Below are 13,314 nucleotides of genomic sequence, written 5' to 3' on the forward strand. Positions count from 1 at the left end.
TCTGTGTGTGACTGTTAAAGTCTTTCTCCTTTGCAATATTTTGTGCTAGTTCCCAGTGGATGGCAGGGTTGGAGGAGCCACAACACAGACAGAGCAGCTCGCCATTTTTCTCGTCTCACAGCTGGAACCCACTCCTACTGAATAATGAACCCAATCTCCGCTCTTCCTCGGAGGGGGGGACCTTGGAGCCACCCTCAGCTTAGTGCGAGGCTTTGTTGCCTATACACGCGTGCAAGCACACACAAGCATGCCCTCCCACATTCACCATCACTGTCAGTCTTTGCTACCACAAGTTGTTTTGAGAGAAATGCTCCACTGATTGGCAGCAGGGAGGAGAAAAAAAAAAGGGAAGAAACGGAGAGAGGAGCAGAGCCGGGAGACATCGAAGGATTGTGATGGTTTGAGCATGGAGGAGGGAGATAGAGAGGCAGCAGTGGAGAGGTGAGGAGGTTGGAGTGTGCCTGTGTTTGTGTGTATGTGTGCATGCGTGCGAGCCAGAGGGGTTCAATAGTGGTTTTCCAGCAGTTCAACTCCTTGTACCTCAAGGGGTCCACGTTAAGTGTTTCTACTGAAGAAGGGGAAGAAGAAGGATTGGAAAGGAAGGGGCAGCTGTTATGTAGTGGTGGACGCATGAGGAGTGAGATGAAAGAAACAGCCGCTGGAAACACAGCTAATGAATGGCAACGCTTCCCATCCTTGATTAAGATTTAAGAGGTGTGGGTAGGTAAAGCTGAAGGGGCTCAGCAGCAGTGGTGAGTCAGCTGACCTTTGAGAAAGCCCTTCACCTCAGCAGACTCCACGCAGAGACCATTAACCACAGAAATATGACAGCTTTCCATTAAGTCCATCGTAATTACCTAGGATGCTAATAAAATTTGTATCTCAATAAAAAAAAAAGCAATCACAACTGAAAGACAGCACAGTGTGAATCGGTTCCCTCTCTGTTTTACTCACCTGAGCTTTTTTTTTCTTCTTCTTCTCTCCTGGTGGGCAACCATGGCCTGTCTCTAACTCATAGTGACAGATCCACTTCATGGGGCTTTTTTTTCACAAGCCTTGTCAGCAGGCCAACACACATACGCAAGAACACACACACATATCTCCTCAGCAACATCTAAATAGGTAATTATCTGACTTGTAAGAATGGGGAGGTGGCAGTCAGTATGCCCCAGCCTAAAACTAAAGCCTCTGCTCAGCAAAGGAATATTAATTGCCTTTTCCAAGTCGACAGGCAGTAAGAAAAGAGAGTGCCAGACAGAAAGGGAGAGAGAGAGTTGCCTACCAACAAGCAATGTGTAGAAACTTCCAAGCAAGGTTAATGAATACCGTCATTGTTGTCATCTCCTTGTTGGTGAGAACAGCACGCCAATAATGCCGGTGGTTATGTTTGCTCCCACATTGGTTTTGTGTCTGTCGTACCTGTTCTAGACACGCTATATTAGTTCAGCTCTGAATAGGAGACAGGAAGGAAAAGAAACTTAGAGAGATTAAAGCAGGAGAGAAAGAGAGAGAGAGAGAGAGAGAGAGAGAGAGAGAGAGAGAGAGGAAAGAGGTGCTGGATTTTAGAGAAATAATCCATTATACTGCAGGTTTTTATCATGCCTGTGTGAAGGGTCAGAAATTGGTTTCCTCTGATCAGTGAGGAAAATCAAATACAACAGTGAACTGGAAATTTCCCCCAACATACTGTGGCTCCCAGGTGCTGACATCAAAACAGCATTGTGATGAAGAATATTAGCCATGAGACGCAGAAACAGATTATAAAGCTTTTTATATTTTTTTTCTTTGCCCAGGCTCATTGATATGCACCGTTGCTCCACGCTGATAATTGCCTGCTGAGCTCCAGATCAATTCTGTAATTTGCTATCAAAACTCCATGATGTCATATGTGTGCAGGCCTATCAGACTGAAATTAAAAAAAGGAAAAGCCATAATAGACAGGGATAAAAGACACTGAAGAGCAAGGGGCCAAAAAAAGAAAGAAAAAGCAATAGTACAAGTAAATGGGAAGCTTTTTTCCCCAATCCATATCACAAAAGCAGCACAGATTGGCATTTTTATTGTTATGCACACACGAAAGTCACAGTGTCTTCAGTGACAGAAATAACGCATGGGCTAAGTTTTTTTTTTTTTTTCACAGCTAAAGCCTGAAGGCTCCCAACATAATAACAGCTAGCAGCTTGCTGCAGGTCATCTTCACCATCATGTATACTTTGAGAGGTACCTTGAGTATTTTTGTTTATTTTCAAATGTAATTAATTTATACGTTGTTCCATCTCCTATATGTAGAGGTAGAAATACACACAAGTCAATACTCAAGGACTACTTTGAATTCTACATTGAATTCTCAAATTAAAATACAAAAATACAAGCATTTCACAAAACAATGTTTTATGGATAGTACTAAATTGATGTTGATAACACAGTTATGAATGCCTTGCCCAGATTTATTTGACTTGTAGTTATTTTTAAAAAATGTACAAAATTACCAAACAACCTAATAGGAAAAAAATACTACTACAACAACGAAAATCTGCTAAATTAATTTTAAACCATCTTTTGTACTAACAGGTAATTAATCCTTAATAATACATCATAATTTATTAGGTAATTAGCTGTTATATTATCTCCATCTGCATAAAGTAACTAATAACTAAAGCTCTAAAATAAATGTAATAGAGCAGAACTACAGTATTTTCCTCTTAATTGTAGTAAAACTACCCTAAAATGGAAATACTCAATTTAAGTTCAAGTAAGAGTTGCAAATTTGCAATAGCGATTATGCAAAATGCAAAGAGTCCTTACATTCCACCTCTAGTTATGTGTTAGGTAAGAAGCTAAATGCCTAGCACTACAGCACTGATGACAGAATAGATTTACATATTTCTATTTACGAAACATGGTAACTTCCAAATATCTGGGGTATTATTACTACCTTTTTAATATGACTGGCAGAGATTAATTATTGTGGACTTTCTAATAACCCCAAGTACTGATGGACATACTTACATATGGTCTGCAAGGCTTTTTACAACATGAAACAAGAATTCTGCAGCTTTTGTACTGAATAAATGCTCTTCATTTCTACCATTGTACATACCAAAAATGAATGAAACCTCGTTGCCAAAATTGCTCTTCACACTTTGCTGCTCTGGACACACAGAACAAAAGTCCCACTTATTAACATGGTTCCTGCAAACCATTTTATTGTGCTATGATGATTTCTTTCATTGATATTTCCAGCGATGTAGTTTGATAGCATTTGATCACACCTGAATCCATTTCCATACTCTTTTAATTCAACACTTTAAACTGGTGTAGGGTCTTTTATTTTTTTGTCTGTAATTGTCATTGTTATATTGTCTTTTTTTGTTTACTTTTTCGAATATGCCCTTGAGAGCTCCAGTACCAAAGAACATAAACAAATTGTTTTTATTTGTTATTATACACAAGTTGATTCTGATTCTGGGGATAATGTAACACCACGTGGTAATTAACACACTCGTTTGAATTTTCAATACTATAGTATTTTATTACCAACCCTAATCATGTGACATTTTCTTTGTAGAAGCTGCTTCACCATTTTGCTCTGCAATGGGGGATAGAAACAATACAAATAATATGACTTCCTCTTTATCATTCAGTAAATATCAATCAGATAAATATTAGCACAGTATGGACACTTACATACAGTACCCTCTCTAACAATATTTGAACACTGGAGCATCTGTCACATAATGCAACTGCAAGGGGACACAAGCCAATGTCTTCTTGTGCCAAATCCCAAGTCTGGATAAATACAGAGGGTTTTGTCAGAAAGGGCATCTGCCAAATTAAAAATGTGAATCATGAATTTCACACTGAAAATGATTCCATACCGTATCGGTCGGGGCCCGGGTTAACAACGACTGCCACCAGTGCTGTTGACCTACAGGGTACCAGTTGAAATTGGACTACTGGTGGTTGAAGAAGAAGGGGAGGAAGGTGTGTCCGTAGGCAGAGAGAGAAGAGGAAAGCTAAGAATGTAGGACTGACAGTAGGGACAGTAGGGACAGGGAAGGCTAGGGAGTTGGTTGACATGATGCAGAGAAGGAAGGTGGACATACTGTGTGTCCAGGAGACCAGGTGGTAAGGTAGCAAGGATACAAGCCTAGTAGCAGGGTTCAAGTTGTTCTACCATGGGTCAGATAGGAAGAGAAATGGAGTAGGAGTTATCCTGAAAGAGGAGTTTGTGAGGAATATTCTAGAGGTGAAAAGAGTATCAGACAGGTTGATGAGTCTGAAGTTGGAAATTGAAGGCGTGATGTTCAATGTTGTCAGTAGTTATGCCCCACAGTTAGGATGTCAGTAAGAAGAGAAGGAGAAATTCTGGAGTGAGTTAGAGGAAGTGATGCAGAGCATCCCCAGTGGTGAGAGAGTGGTGATTGGTGCAGATTCTAATGGACATGTAGGTGAAGGGCAGGTTTGGTATTCAGGACAGTAATGCTGAACGACAGATGGTGGTAGACTTTGCAAAGAGGATGGAAATGGCTGTAGTGAATACTTTCTTCCAGAAGAGGCAGTAACATAGGGTGACATATAAGAGTGGAGGTAGAAGCACTCAGGTGGATTACATCTTGTGTAGACATTGTAATCTGAAGGAGATCAGTGACTGCAAAGTATTAGTAGCAACAATGAAGTTGTGGGAAAGAGTAGTGGAAGCTCGGCTAAGGGCAGAGGTGAACATTTGAGAGCAGCAATATGGTTTCATGCCTAGAAAGAGAACAACAGATGCCATATTTGCTTTGAGGATGCTGATGGAGAAATACCGAGAAGGTCATTGGGAGTTGCATTGTGTCTTTGTAGATTTATAGAAACTGTATGACAGGGTGCAGAGAGAGGAGCTGTGTTATTGTATGAGGACGTCTGGAGTGGCAGAGAAGTATGTTAGAGTGGTGCAGGACATGTATGAGAGCTGTAAGACAGTGGTGAGGTTTGCTGTAGGTGGGACAGAGGAGTTCAAGCTGGAGGTGGGTCTGCATCAGGATCAGCTCTGAGCCCCTTCTTGTTTGCTCTGGTGATGGACAGGCTGACAGATGAGGTTAGACAGGAATTATTAGGAACTATGATGTTTGCAGATGACATTGTGATGTGTAGTGAGAACAGGGAGCAGGTGGAGGCAAATCTAGAGAGGTGGAGGTCTGGTCTGGAAAACAGAGGAATGAAGCTTAGCCGCAGTAAGACAGAATACATGTGTGTCAATGAGAGGGACCCAGGTGGAACGGTGAGGTTACAGGGAGCAGAGGTGAAGAAGGTGCAGGACTTTAAGTACTTAGGGTCAACGGTTCAGAGCAACGGAGAGTGTGGAAAAGAGGTGAAGAGGCGAGTGCAGTCAGGTTGGAACGGGTGGAGAAAAGTGTCAGGTGTGTTGTGTGATAAAAGAGCAACAGCGAGAATGAAAGGAAAGGTGTTCAAGACGGTGGTGAGACCAGAGATGCTATTCGGCTTAGAGACAGTGGCACTGAAGAAAAGACAGGAGGCAGAGTTGGAGTCACTTTGTGAGAGACGAGGATGGACAGGATCAGGAATGAGGACATCAGACGGACAGCTCATAGATATTTTGGAGATAAAGTCAGAAAGGCCAGATTGAGGTGGTTTGGACATGTTCAGAGGAGAGACTGTGAATATATCGGTAGAAGGATGCTGAGGTAGGAGCTGCTAGGCAGGAGGTCTAGAGGAAGACCAAAGAGGAGATTTATGGATTTAGTGAGAGAAGACATGAAGTTAGTTGGTGGGAGAGAAGAGGATGCAGAGGACAGGGTTAGATGGAGGCATATGATTCACTGTGGCGACCCCTAAAAGGCAACATCCCAAAGGAAAAGAAAGAAGAAGAAGAGCATCTGCCACATAACACCAGCACCGGGTTCAGTGAGGTTACACTCTAAGACAGACAGACACTAACAGTTCAGTTAGACACCAGCAGTTTCAGTAAAATCATGGAAAGTTTGAAAAGTAAAAGTACTTGCACTGTATCCATATTGCACTAGCAGTTTGCTGCACATGCAGTGGATCCTTATCTGTAGGTGACCACTTGCACTAAATCACATGCAGCACAGCACATGCACGTGCATGTGCTGGTCTTCACTTTCTCTTTTTCCTCTGCTCTTTGTGCTGTTTATGTTGCATTGGTTGTTTCCAAAGCACTACAAAAGCTCACAGGGTTTGGTTTAGGCTTGCCGCTTTGCATGTTGACCTAAATGGACAACTGAACTAAAAATCAAACATATCTGGAGTTTGTGCTGTCTTTCCTATATATCGCTTCGTGTTCACAGTTTGTGTTTCACGAACTGGACTGTGAAAGAGGTTGATGGTTAAAAAACAGTGTGGGATGAATAATCTGATAAACCCTGATTGTCCAGGTTATTAATGTGACAAGAGAACAGCTGGTTTGTCTGCAGCAAAGATTCTCCATCTGTTTTATTTTTTATATTTTGCTTTTTTCTGCTTCTTCATCTTAGACAGGGGCCAGACAAATCAGCCTCAACAAGTGCACACAAGTGCTCTTGAGAAATTGCTTGACACGCTGTGTTAGAAGTGGGCACACAATGCAACAAGGGAAAGACAGGGAGGACACTACCTTTTGTTATGCTGTGACATTCAGTCATTTGTATAAAGCACTTCAGTACTTCGTCTTGTAATTCGTGCTTTGGCACAGAAACAAATGGGTTTAAACCGTGTTACTATTTTGACATCAATGGGAAAACTGAAGCAATTTTGCGTGAGCCTCACAAAATGAAATGTCTGCCACCAAAGTCCTCACATAAGGATTTCCTAATTGTTTATTAGCAGCTTGGGGCAGCAGAACTGTCAAGCTTTGTCCACACAACTTTACAATTTCACATAATGTGACTTGCAGGTTAGAACACATGATTTTATGCACCTGTTCTCCTCATCTTGCTGGTTGTGCTTCTCAATCACCCATTTCTGCTGTCAGTTTGGGTGGTTCTGTTTGCTCTATTGAACAAGCCCAATTTAACGACTGTCAGACCTGCTGCTGTCATTTTTTGTAATCTTCCCGGAGAGATGCTTGGGATCCTTAAAATTTGTTCTTGACCAGATACCATCCTCTTTAAATCACACAGTAGGCAAAATAGCAACTTCTCGGACAAGCAGTCATTGATTGGTTGTTTGTCTGAACCAATGCCTTGTCATTAAAACCGCAGTTATTTTAGTGGGATATGATTAATGAGATATTTTTGTAGCAAATTTATGTCAAGCTACACAAAGTTTTTTCTCTCACCAGCAGCATTTTGTTCAACCCTTCAAGCAACAAGGAAGTAGTCACTCTAAACTCCCTCAGCTTAGCGAGTAATAGAGCAACGACTTTAATTTGCCGCACTCACTAAGCTAATCAACATGCTAATTCTTTTGCTAGACTGAGTCTCCAGCTATCAGGTTTAGAGACAGTGGTGAAATCATTCCCTCTGGTAGGGCAGGCTGCAGATTTAAGGGTCAACGCACACAAAAATATTGCTGCAGCAAAGGTGACAACAATGACATAACTTGACTGGATGAATTTCACTTCTCAGTGACATGATAAAAGCTAGTGTTTAACCTTTTGATCTACACATGAAAAGCAACATTTGATGTGGGAAAAAAAAGACAGCAAACCATAAAACTTAACGACAACAACGCACTGGAATGGCACTTTCCTGTCTGTTCTCTCCAGGAGCACCCTAATTATTTATTTATATAATAAAAAAAATATATTCATATCAATTTAGCTTCCTGCTGCTCCTTTTGTTTTAGATGCACTGTCAACTATCTGCTGTGTGAATAACATTGGTACAGAAAAAAATCCTAAATATGTGATACGTGATGAATCCCAATCCCCCCAGATGTAGAGTAAATTCTCACTACATTTGCAATATCTTGTCTGACAGCAAGGGTTTTAAAGTAGCTTACTATAATTACCTCCGTGAGCTGGGCCTCACTGCCACTGCAACTATTGATTGTGTTGATCAGCAGGCTTACACTACAATAACTAACTTCCCGTTGTTCTCAGAACAGTTGCAGGGAACTGTCTCATTCACCTCACTTTTTGTTTTATTTCTCTCCCTCTGCACTTCTCTTCTGTTGTTGTGGGTTTTTTTAGGTTTAAAACTTTTTTTAAAGTATGTTACATATCAAATCTCCAAGGCCTTCCTTACTATCAACTTCTAACACTCCACTTTTAATTTTTTGCCTTTGAAATGTCCCGTAGCCCAACTTTACTCCCAATTTGTCCACATATAGTAACCCAGCTAGGGGGGGAAACACTTAATCTGGTGGAGAGACATGAGTTATACACACATTAACTATTTGTGCATGAAAGCTTTCCTTGGGGAAAATACTTTTTTTTTTTTCAGCAAAACCTCTTTGTAAAAATGTCTGTGAAGATTCTCAGTCATCCAGGTGTGTTTTTTAGGAAAAGAAGCCGCTCACTTGAGTAGCAAATATTTTCAATTAAGAAGAAAGATGTACAGTTGACATGGCTCAGATTCCTTTGTGTCCTCAGATTCCTTTAGCTAAACACTACCTGGGCTGATCAGAATTAACTTCAGTATCTGCCTGAACAAACAACTATGCATTTATGACGAGTAGCAATCTGAATCTAAACTCTGGAAGAGCCTTGGGCAAGAAGCCCGTTTAGGCCTCCTGATAGTTAGCTGGTAGTTAGTAGGAGCCCCCTGTTGAGCAACTGTTGGTCCCTTTTTTCAGATTTACTTGTGGGGCCCTCAGCATTTGCCTAGTTTGCTTGTGCTGACAGGGACAGAGTTAAATGAAATATAATGTTGTACAATGCTATATTGTAGCTCCTTAAAAGAGGTCTTTGAACAGGAAGAAGACGTATTCCAAGATTTGTATACAAAAACAATACGTGTTAATAGAATGAACTCACTTTTTATCGGAATTAATATGTTTTGTTTGCAATAAGCAAAATAAAGAAGATAGAAATAAAATATTTTCAGACTTTGCCTCACAGGTTTTTGTCAGAATCCAATTTTTTTTTTTTTGTAAATTTGAAAGGTAGCTCTGAAATGTTTGCATTATGTGCCCTCAAGGAGGACAGCCTCTGACAGCTTGGATTTAATACATACCAAAGGAGACGCAGTGCAGTTTCAGGGTAGGAAACGCATCAAAACATTCACAGGAACTTCTCAAACCCCTTTCTGCTTTGGAATTTCAATTGCTGTCCATCTGTGTAATAGCTTTGTATTGAGTATGCCGCTACCACTGTGAGCTGTTGCATGTGACAAAGGTGAACCACAAACCGAATAGAATATGTTTAACCACATTTTGTGATGTGTTGGCCATTTAATTAGAAGTGTGGCAACGAAAAAGACACTGGCTGTTGTCAAATAGAACAAGTGGTCGTTAGCATAACACATGTAATTCAGCTAGAGTGTATGAATTTCTGGCAGAGCTGTAATCAATGTGACAAATAGTTTTATGTGCAGTGTTTTTAGCCAAGTTAGCAGCATGGCTCTAAGTAATATCAGTTTGAGTCTGTGTGACATTTCAACTTCTGAATGATTTCATAACTGACCAGGTCCTCACTAGTTCTGTCATTTTTCTCCCATCACTCTGTTTTCCCTCTTCTAACTGTACATTATTGAAGCACATAAGTGGAATAAACTGACTAGTACAGTCACTGTGCTCGCTTCAATTCAAGCTGCATCAGGAGAATTTGTGTCTATTAGTGCCCGAGGTTGTGAGGAACTGTTGTTCAACATTGACATTTCAATTTTTGTCAAAAGTAAGTGAGCCCTACTATGGAATGATGGGAAATAACTGCGAAATATAACCTGCAATGACATATTTTTCGGACACATAAAGGCTTTGGAAACAAGCTGTATACATTTGCATATCCTGAACTTTTGGTGGATACAGCAAATGTCTTAGAAAACAGTTGCTTGTTCACCAGATTGTTCGGTCATAACGACATATAAAACGTAGCACGTGCAACACTCAATACAAGCAGTGGCTTCTGTTCTTCTGTAACGCACAGTGCTGTCTCCACAGTACTCCATCCATACAGGTTCATGGCTTGTCTAGACAGTGTTTCGCCCTCATTTTTTATCTCACCCACTTCTGACAGTTGTGCTCATATTTGAAGTAAATGAACTATCTACAGAGGCTGCGTAACAGCTCATTTTCCTCAACCCTGTAAATGTGGCTCCTTTTTGTGTCGATTTTCCTCAGTAGTAGTGTGAGCTCTAGTTTCCAAAGATGTGACTTACAAATCCGTACTCTGCCTGCATGCATTGGAAACAAAACGTCCCAGCAGATTTTAGCCTCACTTTTTTAACTCAGTCTAACGAATGTATGCAGGGATTAAGTGCATATTTAATACTCTTCTTACACAAATATCCCTTTAACAACTCAAAAAGTCAGCTGAAGACAATGATTGAAGCCATTGGCCAATATCTGCCTGAAACTAAATGACTAAAAAATCTCAATAATAGATTTGCCAACATTATGATTGTAAACTGGATTTGTGCTTTGCAGCAATGTAAATCTTGACCAACAGTAAATAAGGGGAACTGGACTTAATGAACAGTAGATTATCAAGTGTAGGTTCGACATCTTTAGTTTCATTTGTCCTGATTGAACTTACACCAGCCACAACTGGATATTTGACAACATGCAAGTTGGACTTTGAACTGGTGTAAAAATGATCTGGTCTTGCTCTAACCTACTTCATCCCTGTTGGCCATTTGCTTTTCTTTCTCAATTACAATATCAGTCACTTGAATCAGAAAGTGTTGACAAAATCCTCATGTGCTGACAGCCTATTAGACTCAAACCAGCAACACCTTTTCCACCCCTGCCACCACCTGCCTCAGTGTGGTCTAGAGCCTCTTGACTGACTGTTAACAAATGATCATCCTCCTGGATGTTCTCTGCACCCGGCTAAAATAGCCTGCAGTGGTTGGCTGCTGAGACCTAATGAAGGGGATGGCATGTCTTCAGATGGATTCCCTCTGTCATTCTCCAATTGAGCAGGGTTTGTCCTCTTGCCATGTTGAGGAAAGAAACCAGATTTTAAAGAATTGAATCTGTAACCCCAGTAATTGGTTAGTCAGGAGTCTCCTGTCATATATTACTCTTTCCATCTGTTCCATACACTTTTACAGAACATATATCTGTGAAAATGTTGCTTTTCACTGGTAATTTTATTCAGCAGTATTAAAATGTGTTTGACCATTCTGTTCATCTTATATTCAAGTTACAAATTAACCAAATACATTTCTTAAAGAGATTTATTTAGGTTTTTTTTTTAAACACATTCATTTCTCTACTGAATGGTGTATTTAGTGTAGAAATGGGCAACGAAAGTCATGTAAACCATCACACAGTAACATTTGTCACACAGCCATTCAGTTGTGCCCAAGACAAGTAAACCAATACACAGTATTTCATTGGTGAGAAAAAGCAGAATACTGAGTCCCTGAGGATAAAGAGCTGCCTCTCTTGTGAGGCTTCTTTGTCTCTAGAGACCCATCATCTTCCTGATAGCTTCTAGGCTGAGCTTTGACTCTTCAACAGATGACAGAGAGAAATGAGCTGCTTCTTCTTGTCTTGTTCAGGAGAGCAAACAACAGCTTGAGTTTTATTTATATTAAATAAAAACATATATAAAAACATATATATATATATATATATATATATATATATATATATATATATATGTGTGTGTGTGAGATATATATATATATATATATATATATATACAAAGTTTCACAATTTCTGAAACTGTGTAGAGCACAGAAACCTTAAATAAATAACAGGGGTGTAACAATTCCAAATTCATGGTTCAGACAAAGTTAGAAAAGTTTTTAACCATGACTCTCAAGGCCCACTGCCTAGTTTTCTATCTTACCCATTGTTGATTACCGGGTTAAGTGTGTTCAGTCAATCAAAACCTGGAAGATACACCAACAATTCATCCCCCCTTTCAGGATGCTATCTTCAGGCTGCACATTTTTTGAGCAGCTACCCCAGGTAAACAGCAATGGGTAGGTTGTAAAACAATCAGGGCAGTGGGTCTTGTGACCAGAAATGACTACAACTGTTCCAGTATGAAAGTAAAGGTAAAGCGGTTGTTCCACAAATTATTCACCGGTTCCCAAAGACGTTATAAAACTCGTGTCGAGAAGGACGCACCAAACTTTATCAAACTGTCGGGATAGTCCCTGCCTCCTGACTTCCATGTTTCCTATCCCTTAGCTCCTAAAACCTGGCTCACCGATCTAATCCGTGAACAACGTGTCATGCTGAGGACTGCTGAGAAGAAGTGGCGCAACTCCAACATCAGTTCAGGCAGACCATAAAAAAGATGTTGAAGATCCCAGTATCTACAGTATTTAATATCATCAAAAGATTCCGAAAATAAGGAGGATCTCTGTGCACAAAGAACAAAGCACTGCAGGCAGCACAGCATTAAAAACAGATGATTCTCTACTGGACATCACTGCATGGGCTCAGGAACACTTCCAGAAAATACTGTCTATGAACACAGTTTTACTGTGCAATCGACAAATGTAAGTTAAGGCTGTGTCATGCAAAGAAGAAGCAATATGTGGACATCATCCAGAAACGCTCTATGGCCAGATGAATTAAAATTTAAAGTGTTTTTGGAAATCGTGTCATGCAGACTAAAGAGGAGAGGGACCATCCATCTTGTTATAAGTGGACAGTCCAAAAGTCTGCATCTCTGCTGGTATGGAGGTGGATTAGTGCCTATGGGCAGCTTATACATCTGGAAAGGCGGCATCAATTTTGAAAAGAACAGAGGTTTTAGAGCAATATATGCTCACATCCAGACAACGTGTCTTTCAGGGTAAGGCCTTACATATTTCAGCAAGACAGTGCTAAACCACATACATAAAATAAAAATCAGGCAACAAAGCCCCAGGACAGTTGAGCAGCTAGAGTCCTGCATCAGACAAGAATGGGACAACATTCCTCTTCTAAAACTCTGGTCTCCTCACTTCCCAGACATTTACAGACAGTTGGTAAAAGCAGAGGGCATGTTACACAATGGTAAACATCACCCTGTTCCAACTTTTTTGAGCTGTTTTGCCGCCATCAAAATCAAAATGAGCTAATATTATCATGAAATGGTAAAATGTGTCAGTTTCAAAATCTGACATATTTTTATATTCTATTTTAAATAAAATATTTGTTGATGCGATTTGCAAATCATTGCATTTTTATTTAGGTTTTACACATCCCAACTTTGTCCCAACATTTTTTGACTTGAGGTTGTAGTACACCATCAACATCATC

The sequence above is a fragment of the Channa argus genome, chromosome 9 (genome assembly GCF_033026475.1).
Source record: "Channa argus isolate prfri chromosome 9, Channa argus male v1.0, whole genome shotgun sequence".
NCBI classification, from domain to species: Eukaryota; Metazoa; Chordata; class Actinopteri; order Anabantiformes; family Channidae; genus Channa; species Channa argus.